The sequence below is a fragment of the Notamacropus eugenii genome, chromosome 7 (assembly GCF_028372415.1).
Source record: "Notamacropus eugenii isolate mMacEug1 chromosome 7, mMacEug1.pri_v2, whole genome shotgun sequence".
In the NCBI taxonomy this organism is placed as follows: domain Eukaryota; kingdom Metazoa; phylum Chordata; class Mammalia; order Diprotodontia; family Macropodidae; genus Notamacropus; species Notamacropus eugenii.
The window spans coordinates 94,347,080-94,363,385 of record NC_092878.1 but is presented as its reverse complement, the minus strand read 5'-3'; the positions used below and the strand labels follow the sequence as shown (position 1 = coordinate 94,363,385).

Genomic DNA, 16,306 nt, shown 5'->3' with positions numbered 1-16,306 from the left:
ATTTTCTTCAGTGTTTTGGGGGTCTCCTTTAGCAAACTGTTGACTCATTTTTCATGATTTTCTTGCATCACTCTCATTTCTCTTCCCAATTTTTGCTCTACTTCTCTTACTTGATTTTCAAAATCCTTTTTGAGCTCTTCCATGCCCTGTGACCAATTCATATTTTTCTTGGAGGCTTTAGATGTAGAAGCTTTGACTTTATTGTCTTCTTGCTATATATTTTGATCTTCTTTGTCATCAAAGTAAGATCCTGTAGTCAAAGTTTCTTTTTACACTCTCTGCTCATTTCCTCAGCCAAATATTTGACTTTCAAACCCTTTATCAAGGTAAGACTCTGCCTTCAATGGTGGAGAGTTGGAATACTATCCCACACTCCAAGGGTTTGTGCAGCTGTTTTCAGAAATACTTCTTGGGACCTTCAAATTTTTAACTCTTCCAAAGTTGTATGATCGAAGAAGAGATGTTTACTCCTTTGCCCACCTGTGTTCTGGTCTGTGAGTGACCAAAAGCACTCTTTTTTTTTGCCTTGGAATGATGAAAAAGATCCCCTCTCCAATGCACCACAAGCTCCACCACACCAGTTCTCCTCCTTGCCCTAGGACCACCACCCAGGACTCTGACCCAGACTCAAGCAGGGCAAAGCAGAGAATCTTGCCTCAACACTAGCAAGGAACTCCATACAATAGCCCTCTGATAAGCCACTTGATCCCCAGACCATCTGTGGGCTGGGAATTTCAGAAGCAGCCACCAATGCCACTGCAGCAGCTACTGCTGCCACCTCTGCCACCACCACTTCCACTGCCCTGGGGCTGGGGTCATATCTTGCCCCTCCCCCACTTGGATCCAACAGAGTTTTCTCAATGACCTTCTATGTTGTCTTTGGTATTTGTGATCCAAAAAGTCTGGAAATTGCCACAGTTGCCAGTAATTAAGTCCCCTGAGGCCTGTCCAGGCCCTGTTTGTGCTGGCTCAGACCACACTGGCCTATGCCCTGCTTCCAATCTGGTGTGATAGGCCCTTCCTATTGAACTTCAAGACTGTGTCAAACAGACTTCTTTTACTCCATCATTTTGAGTATTCTGCAGCTCTAGAATTTGTTTAGAATCATTTTACAAGTATTTGGAGGCATTTGGGGGAGAGCTCGAGCAAGTCCCTACTTTTACTCTGCCATCTTGGTTCCCGGGCCCCATTTCTATTCTTACAGTATCCTGGGGAAATGTGAGAAATTAGTTTGTCCCTCCTTAAAAATATCCCAGAAGTTGAGCCAAGATAGCAGAGTAGAAGCTAAAGCTTCTACAAGTTCAGCCAAATAACTGTAAAAAATGACTCTGAACAAAATCTGGAGCTGCAGAACCCAAAGAATGATGGAATGAAATGAATCTCCAGCTCAAGACAACCTGGACAGTCTATAGCACCAGCACTGCAAGCAGAGCTCAGTCCAACGAGGGCCATGCTGGCACAGATGGAGCCTGAGCAGCCCCAGGTGGAGGAGGGGGGATTGAATTTCTGGCTCTTGAGGTGCTTCCCAGACTTCATAACCTCAAAACACTGAGGACAAATTGGAAAGTAACTGGAAAAAATCTGTCTGACCTGTATAAGAGAGTAGAGCAGCCTGGCTCTAGTCCTAGGGCAATGGAGGAGGTGAAGTAGCCCATGGCTGCCTCAGCAAGGGCAGAAACACTGACTATTTCTGGAGCTCTAGCCTCATAGATTGGGGGGGAGAGGGGGGGATTGAGCAGCTGACAGCACACACACCTATCCCTACTGGAAGCAGCAGCAAACAAACTTGACAAAGAGCTCAAAAGTCAAATAAATGGCTGGGGATATGAGCAAAAAAGGGAAAAAGAATCAGACTATAGAATCTTACTTTGGTGACAAGGATGACCAAAATATACAAACAGAAGATGACTACAAAGTCAAAGCTCCTACATCCAAAGCCTCCAAGAGAAGTACGAATTGGCCTCCAGCCGTGGAAAAGCTCAAAAAGGATTTTGAAAATCAAGTAAGGGAAGTAGAGTAAAAATTGGGAAGAGAAATGACAGTAACTCAAGAAAATCATGAAAAATGAGTCAACTGCTTGCTAAAGGGAACCCAAAAAGTGCTGAAGAAAACACCTTAAAAAATAGACTATTCCAAATGGCAAAAAAAATCCAGAAAGCCAATGAGGAGAAGAACACCTTAAAAAGCAGACTTGGCCAGATGGAGAAGGAGGTACAAAAGCTCAATGAAGAAAATAATTCCTGGGGGTAGAGCCAAGATGGTGGAGTGGAAAGATGGACCTGCTGTAGCTCTGTATCCCCAAGGCAATATTCACAGCACTGGTGGTGACTATGAATATGCCAGCATAGTTCTCAATCACAAAATATAAAAGATTCTCCATATAGAAGGCAGAAGAAAAACATTTATTTAAACTCCAGAAAGGAAAATCCTAGAACCAGAAAGCACAATCCATCATGGTGCCCAAGAAGTTACTACACATGATCACAGCAGAGGGCAAAGTCATTCTCAAACCTCCCCTCACTCAACCAGGGCCTTCTCACTATCAACTGTCACAATATGTCAGTTGGCTTGTGTCAGTTGGTCTGTGCCAGTTGCCTGTGTTCTTTTCCCTCTGATCTGATCCCACTCAGTCACTTCCTCCCAGTTCTGCTCAACCCATCCTGTTCCACTTTTTTAGTAAGCTCCTCCTACCACATGTGACCAGGTTTGTACGCAATTTAAGCAGATCATATGGGCCTATTAATTAAAGAGAAGGATCTTTCCATTTAAATTACTATTACAAACTGCCCCTAGAGTCCATAAAATACCTGCAAATAATGACTCTAAGCCAATTTTTGAGCAGCAGAAGTCACAAAACAACAGAGTGAAAGCAATTTCCAGCCCAAGACAGTCTGGAAGGCCAATATGAAAGGTCTATTGCACTGAGATCAGAGTGAAGTGCATCCCAGCCTTGGTCGCTTGGTACAGACAGGACTAGAGAAGACTTCAGAGTGCCAAATCATAGATAGCAACTGCAGTTGTCAGGTTTCCCAATCCTCGAACACCAAAGACAGTTTCAAAGGTCAGTAAGGAAACTCTTTCCCCTAGGTGAGAGGGGAGCAAGATCTGGCCCCGGCCCTACACAGGTTGGCAGCAGGGGCTATGGCAGCAGCATCCACTTTTGGAGCCCACAGCCTAAAGACTCTGGGGAAATTGAGCTGCCAAACTGAGTCTCAGTTCTGAGTGGCAGGCCTGGGGTGAAGAGGAGCACTGGAGTGGTGGAGCTGCTGGATGCTCTGGAGAGGGAATCCTCCTTGAAGATCCTGGGCAGAAATGAGTGCTTATGGCTGCTCCCAAATCAGAGTGCAGGCCAGGAGATGAATAAACTCTTCTCCCTTGATTGTGCCACCTTAGAGGAACTGAGAACTTACAGGTCCCTAGAATACATCTTCCGCTTGACAAAGGACTCAAAAGTCAAGTAACTGGATGGGAAAATGTCCAAAAAGGGGGAAAAAATAAAACTATAGAAGGTACTTTCTTGATGAAAATATACTTTCTTCTATCCTTTCATATGAGGAAGAACAAAGCATACCATCAGAGGAAGGCATCAAAGTCAATACATCTATATCGAAAACCTCCAAAAAAAATATGCAATGGTTTCAGGACATGGAAGGGCTCAAAAAGGATCTTGAAAATCAAGTAAGAGTGATGGAGGAAAAATGGGGAAAAGAAATGAGAGTGATATAAGAATATCATGAAAAGTGAGTCAAGAGTTTGCTAAAGAAAACACGCCAAAAATGCTGGAAAAAATAATACCTTTAAAAAGAGACTAACCCAAATGACAAAAGAGATCCAAAAAGCCAATGAAGAGAAGAATGTTTTAAAAGCAGAATTAGCCAAAAGGAAAAGTAGTTTCAAAAGCTCACTGAACAAAACAAAACCAAAAGAATGAAAAAATGGAAGATAATGTGAAATATGTCATTGGAAAAACAACTGACCTGGAAAATAGATCCAGGAGAGACAATTTAAAAATTATGGGACTACCTGAAAGCCATGATCAAAAAAAAAAGCCTAGACATCATCTTTCATGAAATTATCAGGGAAAACTGCCCTGGTATTCTAGAACCAGAGGGTAAAACAAATATTGACAGAATCCACCGATCACCTCCTGAAAGAGATCCAAAAAGAGAAACTCTTAGGAACATTGTGGCCAAATTCCAGAGTTTCCAGGTCAAGGAGAAAATATTGCAAGCAGCTAGAAAGAAACAATTCAAGTATTATGGAAATACAATCAGGATAACACAAGACCTAGCAGCTTCTACATTAAGGGATTGAAGGGCGTGGAATAGGATATTCCAGAAGTCAAAGGAACTAGGACTAAAACCAAGAATCACCTACCCAGCAAAACTGAGTACAATACTTCAGGGGGAAAAAATGGTCTTTCAATGAAATAGACTACTTTCAAGCATTCTTGATGAAAAGACCAGAGCTGAAAAGAAAATTTGACTTTCAAACACAAGAATGAAGAGAAGCATGAAAAGGTAAACAGCAAAGAGAAGTCATAAGGGACTTACTAAAGTTGAACTGTTTACATTCCTACATGGAAAGACAATATTTGTAACTCTTGAAACTTTTCAGTATCTGGGTAGTGGGTGGGATTAGACACACACATACACACACACGCACACACATACAGACAGAGTGCACAGAGTGAATTGAATAGGATGGGATCATATCTTAAAAAAATGAAATCAAGCAGTGAGAGAGAAATATATTGGGAGGAGAAAGGGAGAAATGGAATGGGGCAAATTATCTCTCATAAAAGAGGCAAGCAAAAGACTTTTTAGTGGAGGGAAACAGAGGGGAGGTGAGGGAAAAACATGAAGTTTACTCTCATCACATTCCACTAAAGGAAGGAATAAAATGCACACTCATTTTAGTATGAAAACCTATCTTACAATACAGGAAAGTGGGGGATAAGGGGATAAGCAGGGTGGGGGGGATGATGGAAGGGAGGGCATGGGGAGGAGGGAGCAATCTGAGGTCAACACTCATGAGGAGGGACAGGATCAAAAGAGAGAATAGAAGTAATGGGGGGCAGGATAGGATGGAGGGAAATATAGTTAGCCTTATACAACACGACCATTATAAAAGTCATTTGCAAAACTACACAGATTTGGCCTATATTGAATTGCTTGCCTTCCAAAGGGAAGGGGTGGGGAGGGAGGGAGGAAGAGAAGTTGGAATTCAAAGTTTTAGGAACAACTGTCGTGTACTGTTCTTGCTACTAGGAAATAAGAAATACAGGTAAAGGGGTATAGAAAGTTATTTGGCCCTACAGGACAAAAGAGAAGATGGAGACAAGGGCAGAGAGGGATGATAGAAGAGTGGGCAGATTGGTGATAGGGGCAATTAGAATGCTCAGTGTTTTGGGATGGGGGGAGGGGATAAAAGGGGAGAAAATTTGGAACCCAAAATTTTGTTAAAATGAATGTTAAAAGTTAAATAAAAAATAAATTTAAAAAAAAGCTCACAGAAGAAAATGGTTCTTTACAAATTAGAATGGAGCAGATGGAAGCTAATGACTTTATGAGAAATCAAGAAATTATAAAACAAAACCAAAAGAATGAAAAAATGGAAGACAATGTGAAACATCTCATTGAAAAAACAACTTACCTGGAAAATAGATCCAGGAGAGATAACTTTAAAATTATTGGTCTACTTGAAAACCACGACAAAAAAGAGCCTAGACATCATCTTCCAAGAAATTTTCAAGGAAAACTGCCCTAATATTCTAGAACCAGGGGATGAAATAGAAAGGGATAGAATTCATGATCAGCTCCTGAAAGAGATCCCAAAAGGAAAACTTCTAAGAATGTTGTAGCCAAATTCCAGAGTTCCCAGGTCAAGGAGAAAATATTACAAGCAACCACAAAGAAACAATTCAAGTATTGTGGAAATACAATACGGATAACACAGGATTTAGCAGCTTCTACACTAAGGGATAGAAGGACTTGTAATATGATATTCCAGAGCTAAAGGGAGATAGGATTTAAATGAAGGATCACCAACCCAGCAAAACCAAATATATGTCAGGGGAAAAACTAGAATTTCAATGAAATAGAGGACTTCCAAGCATTCTTGTTGGAAAGACAAGAGCTGAATGGAAAATCTGACTTTCAAATACAAGAATCAAGAGAAACAGGAAATGGTAAACAGGAAATGGAAGCCTTAAGGAACTCATTGAAGTTGAAATTTTTACATTCCTACATGGAAAGAGGGAATATGTATATATATATATTCATGTAGGTGTGTATGGGTATGTATGTATGTGTATATTATGTATGTGTAGGTAGGTGTGTATATATATATGTGTGTGTGTGCATATATGTATATACATGTGTATATGCACATACACAGACACACACACACAGGGCACAGGGTAAGCTGAATATGAAGGGAGAATATCTAAAAAAATAAAATTTACTGTTGAATGGAATGTACGAGGAGTAAGACAAAGGGAGAGGTAGAATGTAGCAAATCATGTCATGTACCAGAGGGAAGAAGGAGCCTCTACAATGGAGGGGGAAAGAGGGGAGATGAAAGGAAATAATTGAGCTTTATTCTAATGGGATTTGGCTTAAGGATGGAATAACATACACTCAAATGGATATGGAAATCTATTTTACTCTTCAGGAAGGTGAAGGGGATAGGAGAGGGAAGATAATAGAAAGGACAGCAAATTGGGAAAAGGGATAATCAAAAGCAAACACTATTGTGGGAGTCCCCATCAAGTGACAGAATAGAATAAATAAAGGGCAGGATAGGACAGAGGGAAATGTGGCTAGTCTTTTACAACATAAATATTATAGCTTTTCATTGTTATATATGTACGACCTATATTGAATTGCTTGCTTTCTCAGTGAGGGAGAGAATATGGAACTGAAAGCTTTAAGAATGAACGTTAAAAATTTTTTAGCATGCAACTGGAAATTAAGTTACATGAGCAATGGAGAATAGCAATCTATTTTGCCCTACAGAAAATAGAGTATAAGGGGGATGAAAGAAGGGTGAGTAACAGAAGTGAGGACAGACTGGAGGAAAGGGTGGATGGACTGCATGCTGTCCTGGGATGGTGGAGTAGGGAAAAGGCAAGAAAATTTTGAATTCAAATTCCTGTTGAAATGAATGTTGAGAACTGAAAAATAAATAAATTATATATTTAAAACAAAATAATTCCTTAAATATTAGAATGGAGCAAATGGAAGCTAATGACTATGAAAAATCAAGAAATTTTAAAATACAACCAAAGGAGTGAAAAAAACAGCAGACAATGCAAAATATCTCATTGGAGAAACAACTGACTTGAAAAATAAATACAGGAGAGACAATTTAAAAATTAATGGACTACCTGAAAGCAATGCTCAAAAAGAAAGCCTAGACATCATATTTCAAGAAATTATCAAAGAAAACTGCCATGATATTCTAGAACCAAAGGTAAAATAGATATTGAAAGAATCTACTGATCACCTCCTGAAAGAGATCCCAAAAGGAAAACTTCTAGGAATATTGTAGCCAAATTCCAGAGTTCCCAGCAAAGGAGAAAATATTGCAAGCAGCCAGAAAGAAACAATTTGAGTATTGTGGAAACACAATCAGGATAACAGAAGATCTAGCAGTTTCTATATTCAGGGAATGGAAGACTTGCAATATGATACTCCAGAGGTCAAAGGAACTAGGATTAAAATCAAGAATCACCTACTTTGCAAAATGGAGTAAAATACTTCAGGTGAAAAATGGTCATTCAATGAAATAGAGGACATTCAAGCATTTTTGATGAAAGGACCAGAGTTGAATAGAAAATTTGACTTTCAACCACAAGAATCAAGAGAAGCATGAAAAGGCAAACAGGAAAGAGAAATTATAGGGCACCTGCTAAATCTGAACTGTTTACATCCCTATATGGAAAGACAATATTTTTAACTCTTCAGAATTTTCTCAGTATTAGGGTAGTTGGAGGGGTTACATACATATAGATAAAGGGCACAGGGTGAGGTTGAATATGAAGGGATAATGTCTAAAAAATAAAATTTAGGGGTGAGAGGAATATATTGGGAGGAAAAGGGGAGAAATATAATGGGGTAAATTATCTGTAATATAAAAGAGGTAAGAAAAAACTTTTTCAAAGAAGGGAAAGAGTGGGGAAGTGACAGGGAAAGAATAAACCTTACTCTTATAGGATTTGGTTTAAAGAGGAAATAACATGCAAAGTCAATGAAAATCTATCTTACACTACAGGAAAGTAGGGGAAAAGGGATAAGAGGTGGGGTTTGATAGCAGGATGATAGAAGGGAGATCAAATGGGAGGAGGAGGTAACTAGAAATAAACACTTTAGAGGAGGGACAGGGTCAAAAGATAGAGTAAGATAAATGGGGGCAGGATAGGATAGGACTGTTATGGAAGTGTTTTGCATAACTACATATGTATAACCTTTATCTAATTGCTTGCCTTCTTAGTGGGGAAGGAGGAAGGGAAAGAAGTTGGAACACAAAGTTTTAAAAATGAATGTTAAAAATTATTTTTTACATGAAGCTGGGAAATAAAACGTACAGGAAATGTGGTACAGAAATCTATCTTGCCCTACAAGAAAATAAAGGGGAAGGGGATGAGAGAAGGGAGAGGTGTGACAGAAGTTAAGGCAGATTGGGGGAAGGGGTAATTGGAAGGCATTATGTCTTTGGGTGGGTGGAAGGGAGAGATGTGGAGAAAATTTGGAAGTCAAAATCTTGCGGAAGTGAATGTTGAAAACTAAAAATTAATTTTAATAATTATTCCCCTTGAAAAATTTACTAATTGATATTAACTTCTCTTAACAAGTCCCTCTTTGAAATGCAAAAGCTTCCTTAGGAAGCATTTTAACTTGGGAAGTTAAAGTTTATTAGTAACCTAGAGCTTATTTTGAATCATTTTTAGAAAATAATTCTGTGATCATAGTATCTTAGACTTGGAGCTGAAAGAGACCACAGTAGTCCTCTAGCCCAATCTCCACTTTTCACAGATGAGGGCCCTTAGGACCAGAGACACTAAGTAATATGCCTCACTTCCTTCAAGTCCAGGCATTTCCTGGTCCTTCTAATATTAGTAATTTCCCTCTATTTCACCCAATAACCTACCCAGCAATGCTGAGTGAAATTCTTCAAGGGAAAAAATGGATACTTAATGAAATAAAGGACTCCTAGGCATTCTGTGAGAGATGGCTTGTATGTGAGCCAATTATGTTGTAACAGTCTGAAAAGAAGTGAAATATTGAGAAAGAGGGATACACTGGGAGAAGGAAAATAAAACAGAGAAACTTTCTCACATAAAACAGGCACACATAGGAAAAAAATGGGAGGAGACAGACAATGCTTGAACCTCACCCATCAGCACTGATTCAAAGCCATACATTTATGGAGGGAGAGGGAAAGAGAGACAGAGATACATATCTGCACTCACATATACCAACACAGAGAAAGACACTCTCAGTTGTGTTTAATAATGAAATATACTTAATATGGAAATAAGAAGGGAAGGGAATAAGAGAAAGGAGTAGAATGGTGAAAGGAAGGATGGGTTAAGGGAGGCAGTGGTTAGAAGCAAAATATATTTTTGAGGAGGAACAAGACAAGAAAATGAGAGGAAAGAACAGAAGAAAATGGTGTAGAAGTTAATAGTAAGCATAACTGTGAACATGAATGGGATGAGTTAACCCATGAAATGGAGGCAGATAAGGGATTGGATTAGAAAACAGAATCGATCAATATATTATTTACAAGAGACACACCTGAAACAAAAGAAACATTCAGGCACAGAGTTAAAATAAGGTGATGGAACAAAATATAATATGCTTCAACAGAAGTACAAAAAGTCAGGGAGATCAATCATGATCTCACACAAAACAAAAGTAAAAATAGACTTAATTTAAAGAGATAATGAGGGAAACTACCTTATGCTAAAAGGAACCATAGACAACAAAGTAATATAAAAAAATTACAGCAAATTTTTCTGAGAAAAGGCTTCATCACTTAAATATATACTGAGTACAGACCTGAGTCAAATTTTAAAAAATAATTGACATTCTCCAAATGATAAGTCAAATGACATAAACTGTCAGTTTTCAGAAGAAAAAAAATTAAAGCTATCAATGTTATATAAAAAAAATCTCTAAATTACTATTGATTGGGGAAATGTAAATTAAAACATCCCTGAGGTGTCACCTAAAACCTATGAGAAATTACAACTATGGGGGAAAATGGTATACAAACAAACTGCTCGTGGAGAGTGAACTAGTTTGAACACTCTGGAGAACAATTTGAATTTCTATACACATGCATATATACATACATCATAATAAATGTGTGTATTCATAATTAATATATACATCAGTTGTACATATGACTTGGATACCAAATATCTATCTTAGAAATTTGGTACAATACAATTTTTTTTTTTCAATCAGCCATGTTGCTTCTTATTTTCAGTGCAGCAAAATGGATTGTGAGGAAGTTTTGTTTAAATTTTCATTCAATTAAAGTTATCATTTTTTTATTTTTTAATTCTCCATTGTTATTTTAAGAATATGCTCCCTGCTCATATTTATAGAGTTTTGTAACATACTCCTTTGATAGTTTGATTAGTATAATATTGACTTTGGTAGTGTGGTCATTTCCATTAAAATGACAAAACCTAACGATGTGCATTGAATTGTTCTTCAGCTTTTAAAATTTATATTTTTAAGGGGCATTTTGTAATTGAATATTATATAGAAACAATGTGGATTTTTGGACTTATTTTGTACCATGAAATCATTCTGAAACTTTTAATTTCTCATTATCTTTTTTAAGTACATCATCATGTCATAGGCAAATAAAATTTTTGTCTCCTCTTTGTCTCTCATTACATTCATAATTTCTTGCTATTTTTTAATTGCTATTACTAGCATTTCTGGAACCATATCAAATAATAGGTGGATTGATGATCCCTGCTTTACTCCTATATTTATTGAGAAAGATTCTAACATATTTCCCTTGTGCTTATTTTAGCTTTAGATAGATAGTTTTTGTGATTTAAAAAAGGTCCTCTGGGGAGTTAGAGCCAAGATGGCAGAGTAAAGGCAGGGATTCATCTGAGTTCTCCCCCAAACTTCTCCAAATACCTTTAAAAATGACTCTAAACAGATTTGAAAGCAGAAGAACATAGAAAAGACAAATTGCCAGCCCAAAACAACTTGGAAGGTCTGCAGGAATGATCTGTTGCACAAGGATGAGAGAAGAACACAGTCCAGCACAGGACACACCAACACAGCCTAGGCATAAGCAAAACTGAAGCAGGCCTAGAGGTGACTGAATCATTGGCAGGAGCCACAGTTCCCAGACCTCTCAGTCCACAGATCCCAAAGATAATTTAGAAGGTAAACAGAAAAGGTCTGTTGCACCTGTGTGAGAATGGAGCACAGAGAACCCCAATCCCAGGAAAGTAGGAGCAGGTCTTGCAACTGAATTAGCAGTCACAGCAGCAGTTGCAGTGGCTGCTCCCAGCACTCTCAGCCCACAGATGGTAAGGGGTTGAACAACTGCTCAGAAGGAAATTACAGGGGTATTTTTACTAGCACTGGAGCAAGACTGCTCTTTTACCCATACTCAGAGGATCCAGGCCCTGGTTGACAGTCCCAGGGTGAGGAGGAGCACTAGCATAGCAGAGTTTGCAACCACAGCAGGGGTGGGTTAGGAAAAGGGAAGAGGGGAGAAGGAACCCTCCTCACAGTCCCAGGGAAGAAAAGAGTGCTTGTGGTTACTCACAGACTAGAGCACAGGCCGGAGACTAGTAAACAGCTCTCCTTACATCATACTACCTTAGAAGAACTGAAAACTTACAGGTCTCTAAAAGTATTGCTGAAAACAGCTGCACAAAACTGCTGAAGCTTGGAACAGTATGCCTTCCACCCTGGAAGCAGAGGCCTACCTTAGCAAAGAATTAAAAGTCAATTAATGACCTGAGAAAATGAGCAAACAATAGGAAAGAAACCTCTGACTATTGAAAGTTGCTATGGTGAAAAGGAAGATCCAAATGCACACTCAGGAGACAACAAAGTCAATGCTCCTACATTCAAAGTCTCCAAGAAAAATTTGAATTGATCTCAGGCCATGGAAGAGCTCAAAAATAGTTTTGACAATCAAATAAGGGAGAGAGAAAAAAAGGAAAAAGAAATAAGAATGGTGCGATAAAATCATGAAAATGAGTCAACAGCTGGTAAAGGAGACAGAAAAAATAGCTAAAGAAAATATTACCTTAAAAAACAGGCTAGAGTAAATGGTAAAAGAGGTCCAAAAAGTCAATGAGGAGAAGAATGGCTTAAACAACAGAATTGGACAAATGGAAAAGGAGATCCAGAAGCTCACAGGTGAAAAAAATTCTTAAAAATTAGAATGAAACAAATGAAAACTAATGACTTTATGAGAAATTAAGAAACAATAAAACAAAACCAAAGAATGGAAAAAATGGAAGACAATGTGAAATATCTCATTTGAAAAATCACTGACATGGAAAATAGATCCTGGAGAGATCATTTAAAAATTATTGGGCTACCTGAAAAACATTATTTTAAAAAAAGAGCTGAGAGATCATCTTGCAAGAAATTATCAAGGAAATTGCCATGATATTCTAGAACAAGAGGGTAAAATAAAAATTGAAAGAATCTACCTATCACCTCCAGAAAGAGATCCCAAAATGAAAACTCCCAAGAATATTATAGCCAAATTCCAGAGTTCTCAGCTCAAGGAGAAAATATTGCAAGCAGTCAGACAGAAACAATTCAATTATCAGGGAGCTATAGTCATAAAAACACAAGACTCAGCAGCTTCTACATTAAACAATCAGAGGGTTTGGAATATGACATTCTGGAGGGCAAAGGAGCCCACCATATTACAACCAAGGATCACCTGCCTGGCAAAATAGTATAATCCTTTTTGGTGTCAATGTAATATTCACAGCACCTACAGAGGCCATGAATATGCTGGTGCAATTCTGAATTGTGAAATTCAACAGACTCTCCACATGGAAGACAGAACCAAAACATTTATTCAGATACCAGAAAGCTAAATCCCAACACTAGAAAACCAAATCCATCATAGTAACAAAGAAATCTATACACAATAACAATGCAGGGGCAAAAACATCCCCAGCCTTTCCTCTGTTAGGCTTCCCACAAATCAGCTCCCTTAAACAAGTCACAAACAAGCTCTCTCACTCATGTTAGCTAACTGCCTTTCCCAGTCCTGATTGCTCTCTGACTAATTTCTTCTCAGCTCTGCTCTAGCTCCACCTCTTCCTGTTCCACCCTTCATCTTCCACCTCTTCCTGACTCAGACTTCCATGTGACCTGCAAGTCATATGGGATTATTAATGAATGGGAAGGATCTTCCCATTTAAATTACCATTACATCCTTCAGGGGAAGAAATGGGCATTCAGTGAGACAGAGGACTTCCAAGCATTCTTGATGAAAAGACCAGAGCTGAATAGAAAATCTGACTTACAAATACAAAACTCAATAGAAGCATAAAAAGGTTAACAGGAAAGGGAAATCATAAGAGACTAATAAGGTTAAACTGTTTGCATTCCTACATGAGAAAATGACATTTGTGATTCATAAAATCTTTATTTTTCATTCATTCATTCCCTGATTCATTTCATACATTCATATTTCATTATTAGTGCAGTTAGAAGGAGCATATATAGACAGAGGACACAAGTGTGAGTTGAATATGAAGGGTTAATATTAAAAAAAACAAAATTAATGGACAAGACACAAATATACTGGGAGAAAGAGAAAGGGGGGGAGGATGAATGGGGTAAATTATCTCACTTAAAAGAGGCAAGAAAAAGCTTTTGCAGTGGAGAAGAGGGCAGAAGTACAAAGGAGTAAGTGAACTTATTCTCATCAGAATTGGCCCAGAAAGGGAGTAACATACACACTCAGTTGAGTATAGAAATCCATCTTACTTACCTTACAGGAAAGTATGAGGGGAATGGGATAATAGAAGGCAGGGGGTGATCGAAGGAAGGATAAATTAATGGAGGGGGTAGTCAAAAGCAAAACATTTTTGAGGAAGAAAAAAGTGAAAGGAGAGAGAAAATAGAATAAAAGGGAGGATGGGATGGAGCAATAGTAACCAAAAAAAAAAAAATTGAAACAAACTCCTCTACTGAAGACCTCATTTCTCCAACATGTAGAGAACTGAGACAGATTTGTAAAAAATAAGAGCCATTCCCCAATTGATCAATGATCAAAACATATGATCAGTTTTCAGATAAAGTAATCAAAGCTATCTATAGCCATATGCAAAAATACTCTAACTCACTATTGAACAAATGCAAATTAAAATAATTCTGAGGCACTACCACATAGCTAACAGAACAGAAAAGGTAAATGACAAATGTTGGAGGGAATATGGAGAAAATGAGACATTACTGCACCATTGGTAGAGTTGTGAACTGATTCAACCATTCTGTAGAGCAATTTGAAACTATACCCAGAGAGCTATAAACCATGCCCACCCTTTGACATAGCAATAACACTTCTAGGTCTGTATGTCAAAAAAGATAAAAAACAAAGAGGAAAAGGACCTATACATACAAAAATATTGAGAGAGGTTCTTTTTGGGAGGCAAAGAATTAGAAGTTGAGAGGTCCATCAATTGGGAAATGGCTAAACAAGTTGTGGTACGTGATTATGATTGAATACTATTGTACTATAAGAAATGAGGAGCAGCATGCTGACAGAAAAACCTAGAAAGATTTGTATGAGCTGATGCAAAGTGAAATACGTTTTGTATGAAATAACAGCAATATTGCAAGATGATCAGCCATGAACGACTTAGCTATTCTCAGCAATACCATGATCCAAGAGAACTCTGAAGGACTTACGATGAAAAAATGCTTTCTGTCCCCAGAGAAAGAACTGATGGTGTCTGAATACAGATTGATGCATACTTTTTTCTTTTACTTTTCTAAACTTTTCTTGAGATTTTGTTTCTTGTCTATGTTTTCTTTCACATTCTATTACAAATATGTATAATCTATATTGGATTGTTTGCCTTTTCAATGAGAGGAGGTGGGGAGGGAGGCAGAGAGAGAATTTGGAACTCAAAGCTTTAAAAACAAATGTTAAAATGGTTTTTACATGTAACTGTTGAAAAATAAAACACTAAATGAAAGCTAAATTTTTTTTCTTTTTTTTTAATTAAATTTATTTATTTAACTTTTAACATTCATTTTCACAAAATTTTGGGTTACAAATTTTCTCCCCTTTTATCCCCTGCCCCCCCAAACACCAGGCATTCTAATTGCCCCTATGACCAATCTGCCCACTCTTCTATCATCCCTCTCTGCCCTTGTCTCCGTCTTCTCTTTTGTCCTGTAGGGCCAGATAGCTTTCTATACCCCTTTACCTGTATTTCTTATTTCCTAGTGGCAAGAACATTACTTGACAGTTGATCCTAACACTTTGAGTTCCAACTTCTTTACCTCCCTCCCTCTCCACCCCTTCCCTTTGGAAGGCAAGCAATTCAATATAGGCCAAATCTGTGTAGTTTTGCAAATGACTTCCATAATAGTTGTGTTGTATAGGACTAACTATATTTCCCTCCATCCTATCCTGTCCCCCATTACTTCTATTCTCTTTTGATCCTATCCCTCCCCATGAGTGTCAACCTCGAATTGTACTCTCCTCCCCATGCCCTCCCTTCTATCATCCCCCCCACCCTGCTTGTCCCCTTATCCCCCACTTTCCTGTATTGTGAGATAGGTTTTCCTATCAAAATGAGTATGCATTTTATTCTTTCCTTTAGTGGAATGTGATGAGAGTAGACTTCATGTTTTTCTCTCACCTCCCCTCTTTATCCATCCACTAATGAATCTTTTGCTTGCCTCTTTTATGAGAGATAATTTGCCCCATTCCATTTCTCCCTTTCTCCTCCCAATATATTTCTCTCTCACTGCTTGATTTCATTTTTTTTTAAGATATGATCCCATCCTCTTCAATTCACTCTGTGCACTCTGTCTCTATGTGTGTGTGTGTAATCCCACCCAGTACCCAGACACTGAAATGTTTCAAGATTTACAAATATTGTCTTTCCATGTAGGAATGTAAACAGTTCAACTTTAGTAACTCCCTTATGACTTATCTTTGTTGTTCACCTTTTCATGCTTCTCTTCATTCTTGTGTTTGAAAGTCAAATTTTCTTTTCAGCTCTGGTCTTTTCATCAAGAATGCTTGAAAATCCTCTATT

At 38.1% G+C, this 16,306-nt stretch overlaps 1 long non-coding RNA gene across 4 annotated transcripts in view; it reads left to right on the top strand.

The window, feature by feature from the left end:
• LOC140515021 (uncharacterized) overlaps nt 1-16,306 on the top strand; it is a 106,427-nt gene that overhangs the window by 55,926 nt on the left and 34,195 nt on the right. Inside the window, exon 1 of one of the 4 annotated variants that reach the window (XR_011970812.1) lies at nt 2,294-2,704. The exons of the other annotated variants lie outside the window; for them this stretch is intronic. This is a non-coding gene — a long non-coding RNA (uncharacterized lncRNA). Of the gene's footprint in view, nt 1-2,293; nt 2,705-16,306 lie in introns of those variants that run through there. 4 annotated transcript variants of the gene reach the window in all.